General features: G+C 47.8%; 1 pseudogene; it reads right to left on the bottom strand.

Moving 5' to 3' along the window:
* Nucleotides 1–1365: 1365 nt before the first annotated feature.
* Nucleotides 1366–10087, bottom strand: part of LOC112072595 (protein-tyrosine kinase 2-beta-like) — an 83453-nt pseudogene continuing 74731 nt past the window's right edge.

Below are 10087 nucleotides of genomic sequence, written 5' to 3'. Positions count from 1 at the left end.
TGGGACTGGGGTGTCTGTGATACCCGCCCCGGAGCGGGCACCATGGGACTGGGGTGTCTGTGATACCCGCCCCGGAGCGGGCACCATGGGACTGGCACTACAATGGCAGGCCGGTGGTAGGAGTGGAGACAGATGAAGGACTGTCACTAAGTTAGTAGGATGACTACCAATAAGGGAGTTCCATTAAGTCCACCGGACTATGACGTGACGTGAACGGGCAAAAGTGGTGAGAGAGGAGCGCCCTCCTACAGTAATCTGCGCCGCTCGGTCATGTTGTCAACAAGGCAACATGGTGCATCGTCCAGGAAACCTATCTTTTCCATAAAATATATGTTTTGAATTTTCAAACTAGTTTTCATTGGGAAGGCTGATATAAAGCCTTTGTTGTTCAAATAAATCCCTTTAATGCATGTGAAAACACAGAATCCTACAACACGTGGTTAACCCACGGCACTTTTGTTTTGAGCCCGGTTCCAAATGGTTCCATTAACACTAACCCGGTTCAACCGGGCAGAGGCCTAGGGCATTAGTAGAATCCCCTAAATGTACTGCTTCATATTGGACAAGCAATGACTTGTGGGTAAATTCTATCCAATAAGATTTACTTGGCTGTTTTGGAGGAAGTAAGGGGCAGAAAGAAGACTAACTTCTTAGAATGAACTCTGAATCAGTTTGTACTACTTCTCACTCACTCACTCACTCACTCACTCACTCTGCTGCTGCCATAACATTATAAAGCATATTTTATTAACAATGTGTTGCTGTGTAGTAAAGTATAAATAGAAACGGCTGTTTTGGGAATGAATAGGAATAATCAGAACTTTCATAACTTTCATAACTTCCTGTATAATTGCACAGAAAGCATATACCTTCCTTTCCAAAGTACAACACTATCACAGTTGAAATGAATCTACAATAAAACCGGTTATAAAAATTGTGATTTAAAAGAAAGGTAATGAGAAGTAGTAGTAGTATATCTATCAAGTCAAACGTCTAGAAACAGCTTCACACATTCCATAAAATAACAAATATGCTTTTAATTTTAATTTTTTTAACTGTCACACTAAAACAATACTATTGATCTGGCCAGTATTACTAGGAAGAACCACAGGCAGAATCACCTGAGAAGTAAATTCTCCGTTACCTAAGCAGACAGAGAGAATGTGACTATTTAAAAAATGATTTTCTTAAAGAGATTCACCGATACGTTCCTATACGTTTTASCCAGTAGTTCTGAAGTAGCGCTTTYGGGATTTCGTGGCGAAATTGACGTAAAACAGTAATTCATAGATTATGTATGAACTACACATTGGACACATCCAGCCCAAAGAGGGAGAMTTAAAAAATACTTAGTAGTCGCCAAAGTTCCAGAGCACGTCTTTAATTTAAAGCACTGAGATGATAAACAGATATCACACGAGGAAGTCCTCTTTTCTGTCCATTTGAATCCTGACATTACATTTTTAGTCACACTGATGCCAGTCATATTGATGCCAGTCATACTGATGCCAGTCATATTGATGCCAGTCATACTGATGCCAGTCATGTTGATGCCAGTCACACTGATGCCAGTCATATTGATGCCAGTCATACTGATGCCAGTCATATTGATGCCAGTCACACTGATGCCAGTCATATTGATGCCACTTATCCCGACTATTGTACCTGCAAGTCACTGATGTCCATCCAATCAGTCGCAACATGTTTGGTTCTGACCTGTTCTCCAATTAACAAAAAAAAAACAACACACTTGGAAATCATCCATCCATCCAGAGGGGATGTCCTGTGGGTATTTACCCCACTATGGGGTCTCCGGTTTGGGCTTGGCRAGGTTGGCCCTGACCCTGGCCTGGTCCACAGCATCCAGAAGGTTCTTCCCATCCATGGCCAGGTTGTGTGCTGCAGTCAGCATCTGTTTCTTACACTCTTCCTTCAGAGAGGTGACGGCGTTCTGCTGGGCCAGACGCATCTTACTGATCAACTCTGACATGTCGTTGTTCAACAGCTTCTGGGTGCCCTCGATCTGACCAGGGGGAGGAGAGGAGAGAGGAGAGGAAGAGGAGGGAGAGAGGAGGGGAGGAGAGGGAGGGAGGAGAGGGAGTGGGGAAGAGGAGACAGGGAATAGTTATATACTCTGACATTCGTTGTTCAACAGCTTCTGGTGCCCTCGATCTGACCAGGGGAGGAGAGGAGAGGGAGAGAGAGGGAGGGAGGAGGAGGAGGAGGGAGAGAGGGAGTGGGGAAGAGGAGAACAGGGAATAGTAGTCAACTCTGACATGTCGGTTGTTCAACAGCTTCTGGGTGCCCCGATCTGACCAGGAGGAGAGGAGGGAGGAGAGAGGGAGGAGGGAGGAGAGGAGGGAGGGAGAGAGGGAGTGGGGAAGAGGAGACAGGGAATAGTTAGTCAACTCTGACATGTCGTTGTTCAACAGCTTCTGGGTGCCCTCGATCTGACCAGGGGGAGAGAGAGTGTTAAGGGAATGGTAGTCTGCGGTGCTAGTCTGTTTCTCTTTAGCCAACTCCTTTGTCATAGTTCCTAAGTGAACATCTCAGTAGAACAACAGAATAGAGGGATTGAGAGACTGAGAGAGTTGGGCAGTTGAGGGCAGGGGATATCGCAGGTAGGCTAGGTTAGAGGCAGGTAGCCAGTGGGTTAGAGGCAGGTAGCCTGATGTGGTAGAGCAGGTAGCCTAGTGGTTAGAGGCAGGTAGCCTAGTGTGGGTAGAGGCAGGTAGCCTGGTTGAGGCAGGAGGCCTAGTTTGAGGAGGAGCCTATTTAGGCAGTAGTAGCCGAGTGGTTAGAGGCAGGTAGCGCTAGTGGTTAGAGCAGTAGCCTAGTGGTTAGAGGCTGGTAGCCTAGTGGTTAGAGGCTGGTAGCCTAGTGGTCAGAGCGTTGGGCTAGTAAACCGAAAGGTTGCAAAATCAAATCCCCGAGCTGACAAGGTAAAAAAAATCTGTCGTTCTGCTCCTGAACAAGGCAGTTTAACCCACTCTTCCTAGGCCGTCATTGAAAATAAGAATTTGTTCTAACTGACTTCCTAGTTAAATAAAAAGGTAAAATCTAAAATAAAATATTGGAGAGAAGATTATTACTATACCTCCGTCCTGATGGATTCATGCAGGTAGGTAGAATATCATCCACACTATGGATCAGACTCCGCAAGGTCAGCCCTACAGACTGGAGAGAGAGAGGAGAGTCATTATATCAAATCAAATAATTCCCGGCAAGTCGAGCTGTTACCGCGGCGACGGATACAAGCCCCGCCCCTCCCGGAAACCTCTTTCTTAAAGCTAAGGATCCGGGTCACGTGTTATTTTACACACATTCATTATTCTAACGTAGCTACCCCCCCCCCCCCTTCATGTTCCTCTCATTACCTCTTCGATTCCATGGTGATGTAACCTATGTCTCTGCCTCATGCTTCGAACAGATGAAAATAAAAACCCTGAGGGGATTTGAACCGACGTTCCAAAAAACACCTACGACTTTTAACTCTGTCTTTCTGTCTGTCTCTCTCTGTTGTAACAATATTAGTGCAGTTACACAAGCAGGATGCCTGTTTGTGTCGTGTTTTATGTTTTCAATACTGAAACAAATAGCAGGTACGAACATGTCGGTTTAGATTTTGTGTAAAAATCCGCCAACTCTCCTACTGAAAAAAAAAGAACATGAAATGCTTCCACGGATACGTGGAATGCAATAGTTAAACAGTTCTGTGTACAACATTGAAGGCTACACATGTGACCAGACAAAGGAGGGGGGAACGGTAGCGGAGTCCTCAGCACAGCAGCTACATAGTAACGGACTGGGTACTCAGCACAGCAGCTACATAGGTAACGGACTGGGTACCCAGCACAGCATCTACATAGGTAACGGACTGGGTACTCAGCACAGCAGCTACATAGGTAACGGACTGGGTACTCAGCACGGCAGCTACATACGGTAAGGACTGGGGTACCAGCACAGCATCTACATAGGTAACGGACTGGGGTACTCAGCACAGCAGCTACATAGGTAACGACTGGGTACTCAGCACAGCAGCTACATAGGTAACCGGACTGGGTACTCAGCACAGCAGCTACATAGGTAACGGACGGGTACCAGCACAACAGTCTACATAGGTAACGGACTGGGTACTCAGCACACATCTACATAGGTAACGGACGGGTAGTCAGCACAACAGCTACATAGGTAACGGACTGGGTACTCAGCAACAGCCTACATAGGTAACGGACTGGGTACTCAGCACAGCAGCTACATAGGTAACGGACTGGGTACTCAGCACGGAGCTACATAGGTAACGGACTGGGTATCAGCACGGCAGCTACATAGGTAACGGACTGGGTACTCAGCACAGCAGCTACATAGGTAACGGACTGGGTACTCACACAACATCTACATAGTAACGGACTGGGTACTCAGCACGGCAGCTACATAGGTAACGGACTGGGTACTCAGCACAACATCTACATAGGTAACGGACTGGGTACTCAGCACACAGCTACATAGGTAACGGACTGGGTACTCAGCACAACGATGCTACATAGGTAACGGACTGGGTACTCAGCACAACATCTACATAGGTAACGGACTGGGTACTCAGCACACAGCTACATAGGTAACGGACTGGGTACTCAGCACAACATCTAACATAGGTAACGGACTGGGTACTCAGCACGGCAAGCTACATAGGTAACGGACTGGGTACTCAGCACAACATCTACATAGGAACGGACTGGGTACCCAGCACAACATCTACATAGGTAACGGACTGGGTACTCAGCACAACTCTACATAAGTAACGGACTGGGTACCAGCACAACAGCTACATAGGTAACGGACTGGGTACTCAGCCACAACATCTACATAGGAACGGACTGGGTACTCAGCACAACAGCTACATAGGTAACGGACTGGTACTCAGCACAACAACTACATAGGTAACGGACTGGGTACTCAGCACACAGCTACATAGGTAACGGACTGGGTACTCAGCACAGCAGCTACATAGGTAACAGGACTGGGTACTCAGCACAACAGCTACATAGGTAACGGACTGGGTACTCAGCACAACATCTACATAGTAAAGAATGGGGTACCAGCACACACTACATAGGTAACGGAATGGGTACCAGCACAACATCTAGCATAGAACGGACTGGGTACTCAGCACAACATGCTACATAGGTAACGGACTGGGTACTCAGCACAACATCTACATAGGTAACGGACTGGGTACTCAGCACAGCATCTACATAGGTAACGGACTGGGTACTCAGCACAGCAGCTACATAGGTAACGGACTGGGTACTCAGCACAACATCTACATAGGTAACGGACTGGGTACTCAGCACAACACTACATAGGTAACGGACTGGGTACTCAGCACAGCAGCTACATAGGTAACGGAACTGGGTACTCAGCACACAGCTACATAGGTAACGGACTGGGTACTCAGCAAACAGCTACATAGGTAAGGACTGGGTACTCAGCACAACAGCTACATAGGTAACGGACTGGTACTCAGCCAGCAGCTACATAGGTAACGGACTGGTACTCAGCACAGCAGCTACATAGGTAACGGACTGGGTACTCAGCACAACATCTACATAGGTAACGGACTGGGTACTCAGCACAACATCTACATAGGTAACGGACTGGGTACCCAGCACAACATCTACATAGGTAACGGACTGGGTACTCAGCACGGCAGCTACATAGGAAAAGGACTGGGTACTCAGCACAACAGCTACATAGGAACGACTGGTACTCAGCACAGCAGCTACATAGGTAACGGACTGGGTACTCAGCACAGCAGCTACATAGTAACGGACTGGGTACTCAGCACGGCAGCTACATAGGTAGCGGACTGGGTACTCAGCACAACATCTACATAGGTAACGGACTGGATACTCAGCACAGCAGCTACATAGGTAACGGACTGGGTACTCAGCACAACATCTACATAGGTAACGGACTGGGTACTCAGCACAACAGTCTACATAGGTAACGGACTGGGTACCAGCACAACATCTACATAGGTAACGGACTGGGTACTCAGCACGCAGCTACATAGGTAAGGACTGGGTACTCAGCACAGCAGCTACATAGGTAACGGACTGGTACTCAGCACAGCAGCTACATAGGTAACGGACTGGGTACTCAGCACGCAGCTACATAGGTAACGGACTGGGTACTCAGCACGGCAGCTACATAGGTAGCGGACTGGGTACTCAGCACAACATCTACATAGGTAACGGACTGGATTACTCAGCACAGCAGCTACATAGGTAACGGACTGGGTACTCAGCACAACATCTACATAGGTAACGGACTGGACTCAGCACAGCAGCTACATAGGTAACGGACTGGGTACTCAGACAACAAGCTTACATAGGTAACGGACTGGGTACTCAGCACAACAGCTACATAGGTACGGACTGGGTACTCAGCACGCACTACTATAGGTAACGGACTGGGTACTCAGCACAGCATCTACATAGGTAACGGACTGGGTACTCAGCACACAGCTACATAGTAACGGACTGGGTACTCAGCACAACAGCTACATAGGTAACGGACTGGATACTCAGCCAGCAGCTACATAGGTAACAGACTGGGTACTCAGCACAACATCTACATAGGTAACGGACTGGGTACTCAGCACAGCAGCTACATAGGTAATGGACTGGGACTTCAGCACGGCAGCTACATAGGTAACGGACTGGGTACTCAGCACGGCAGCTACATAGGTAACGGACTGGGTACTCAGCACAGCATCTACATAGGTAACGGGACTGGTACTCAGCACAACAGCTACATAGGTAACGGACTGGGTACTCAGCACAACAGCTACAGTAAGGTAACGGACTGGGTACTCAGCACACATCTACATAGGTAACGGACTGGTACTCAGCACAACAGCTACATAGGTAACGGACTGGATACTCAGCCAGCAGCTACATAGGTAACGGACTGGGTACTCAGCACAGCATCTACATAGGTAACGGACTGGGTACCCAGCACAGGCATTTCACAGTAGGTAACGGACTGGGTACTCAGCACAACATCTACATAGGTAACGGACTGGGTACTCAGCACAACAGCTACATAGGTAACGGACTGGGTACTCAGCACAGCAGCTACATAGGTAAACAGACTGGGTACTGCAGCACAGCATCTACATAGATAACGGACTGGGTACTCAGCACAACAGCTACATAGGTAACAGACTGGGTACTCAGCACAGCATCTACATAGATAACGGACTGGGTACTCAGCACAACAGCTACATAGGTAACGGACTGGGTACTCAGCACAACATCTACATAGGTAACGGACTGGGTACTCAGCACAACAACTACAAGGTAACAGCTGTACTCAGCACAGCATCTACATAGATAACGGACTGGATACTCAGCACAACATCTACATAGTAACGGACTGGGTACTTTAGCACAACATCTACATAGATAACGGACTGGGTACTCAGCACAGCATCTACATAGGTAACGGACTGGGTACTCAGCACAACAGCTACATAGGTAAACGGACTGGGTACTCAGCACAGCAGCTACATAGGTAACGGACTGGTACTCAGCACAACATCTACATAGATAACGGACTGGGTACTCAGCACAACAGCTACATAGGTAACGGACTGGGTACTCAGCAACGATCTACATAGATAACGGACTGGGTACTCAGCACAACATCTACATAGATAACGGACTGGGTACTCAGCACAGCAAGCTACATAGGTAACGGACTGGTACTCAGTACAGCAGCTACATAGGTAACGGACTGGTACTCAGACACGGCAGCTGACATAGGTAACGGACTGGGTACTCAGCCCAGCAGCTACATAGGTAACAGACTGGTACTCAGCACAACAGCTACATAGTAACGGACTGGATACTCAGCACAACATCTACATAGGTAACGAACTGGGTACTCAGCCAACATCTACATAGGTAACGGACTGGGTACTCAGCACAACAGCTACATAGCAGTGGACGGGTACTCAGCCACAACAGCTACATAGTAACGGACTGGGTACTCAGCCCAGCAGCTACATAGGTAACGGACTGGGTACTCAGCACAACATCTACATAGGAACGGACTGGGTACTCAGGCACAACAGCTACATAGCAGTGGACTGGGTACTCAGCACAACAGCTACATAGGAACGACTGGGTACTCAGCACAAACAGCTACATAGGTAACGGACTGGGTACTCAGCACAACATCTACATAGGTAACGGACTGGGTACTCAGCACAGCAGCTATAGGTAACGGACTGGATACTCAGCCCAGCAAGCCTACATAGGTAACGGACTGGGTACTCAGCCCAGCAGCTACATAGGTAACGGACTGGGTACTCACACAGCAGCTACATAGGTAACGGACTGGATACTCAGCCCACAGCTACATAGTAACGGACTGGTACTCAGCCACAACATCTACATAGTAACGATGGTACTCAGACACAGCTACATATGTACAGACGTACTCAGCACGCAGCTACATAGGTAACAGACTGGGTACTCAGCCCAGCAGCTACATAGGCAGTGACTAGATACTCAGCCCAGCAGCTACATAGGCAGTGGACTGGATACTCAGCTATGTAAAAATAAATCCTGCACATGCACAGAAATATCAGTATTTTTATCCTGGGAAAATTGGTATACAGAAACTCTTTGTTATAATGCGTGTGTCTATTGCCTCTATTCTACAGCAGACCTGGGTACAGTCAAATACTTTCATATACTTGAGCTGCCCTTGATTGTGTTTTCCCGGGAACAATGGGACTAATTCTCCCAAAAGTGGAACACCAAGCTGAAGTGTCTGATTCAGGTTTTTTCCTACGGCTCGAGTCACCACCTTCCATATGTCTTTACCGTCACTATGTTGATGTATTGTTCAGGCTGTAGTGTGCTGACATCGTTCTTGAACTGTACCACCACCTTGACCAGCTCCATGACCGCATGGTACACCTGGTCATCTGACCGGTCCAGCTGGGCTGTGGGGGCGGCCTGGGCTGTGGGGGCGGTGAGACGGGGGGGCTTGTCTGGCGTGGCTGGGGTTTCAGAGAGGAGAATAGAGGGGAGAAAGGAGGGGGTGTATGAGAAGGACTGGAGGATAGTTTATGCTACTTTTGTTTCACTTCGTCAAATTCCATTTCATACGACTAGATATTGTGAAGGACCACTCACCATGTTCAGTCTCAGCTTCAGGTGACTATAGACAGAGAGAAAAGCAGAATAACTATAGAAACCTGACAGACTAATCATCATACCTACTACAACTCCAGATCGCACAGCGGGAAAGTCAGCTGGGGATTTGTTACCAATTCATTGTGATCTCATGTACAGACAGACGAGTAAACGAACAGACAGACGAGTAAACGAACAGACAGACGAGTAAACGAACATACAGACGAGTAAACGAACAGACAGACGAGTAAACGAACAGACAGACAGACGAGTAAACAAAGACAGAACGAGTAAACGAACTACAGACGAGTAAACGAACAGACAGACCAGTAAATACAGAGACGAGTAAACGAACAGACAGACGAGTAAACGGACATACAGAAGGGTAACAACAGACAGACGGAAACGAACAGACAGACCAGTAAATGACAGACCAGAAAAACATAGGCTATGGTAACACTGCACCTAAAGCCTGCAGGTAAAAGCTTTAGAACGTGTTATATTCAAGTATGATCTTTTATAACAAACACATACCAGTGGGCTGGTGGCGTCTTCCTGTCTCATGGGATCCTGTAAAGGAACAAGTAGGTTCAGGTTCATTGACATTATATGGATGTGGACCCTCGACTGGCCACTGCCCTTATGGTCCCCAAAGGGACAGTCATTTCAAACACAGACCCACTGAGTGGAGAGTTACGGAGCTGGTGGTTAGGGTGGAAAGGGGGTTGGTTGACAGGGTGGACCGAAAGTAGTTATGGCGGACAGGGCGTACAGAGAGCTAGTTGTTAGGGCGGGTTGCTAGGTCTAGGGGGGTAAAGGTCAAAGGTATATTCCCCACCAGGAATCATTACTCCTTGGTCAGCCAACTCGTT

Source organism: Salvelinus sp. IW2-2015, unplaced genomic scaffold (genome assembly GCF_002910315.2).
Source record: "Salvelinus sp. IW2-2015 unplaced genomic scaffold, ASM291031v2 Un_scaffold1976, whole genome shotgun sequence".
Lineage (NCBI taxonomy): Eukaryota > Metazoa > Chordata > Actinopteri > Salmoniformes > Salmonidae > Salvelinus > Salvelinus sp. IW2-2015.
This window is presented reverse-complemented; position numbering and strand designations above follow the sequence as displayed.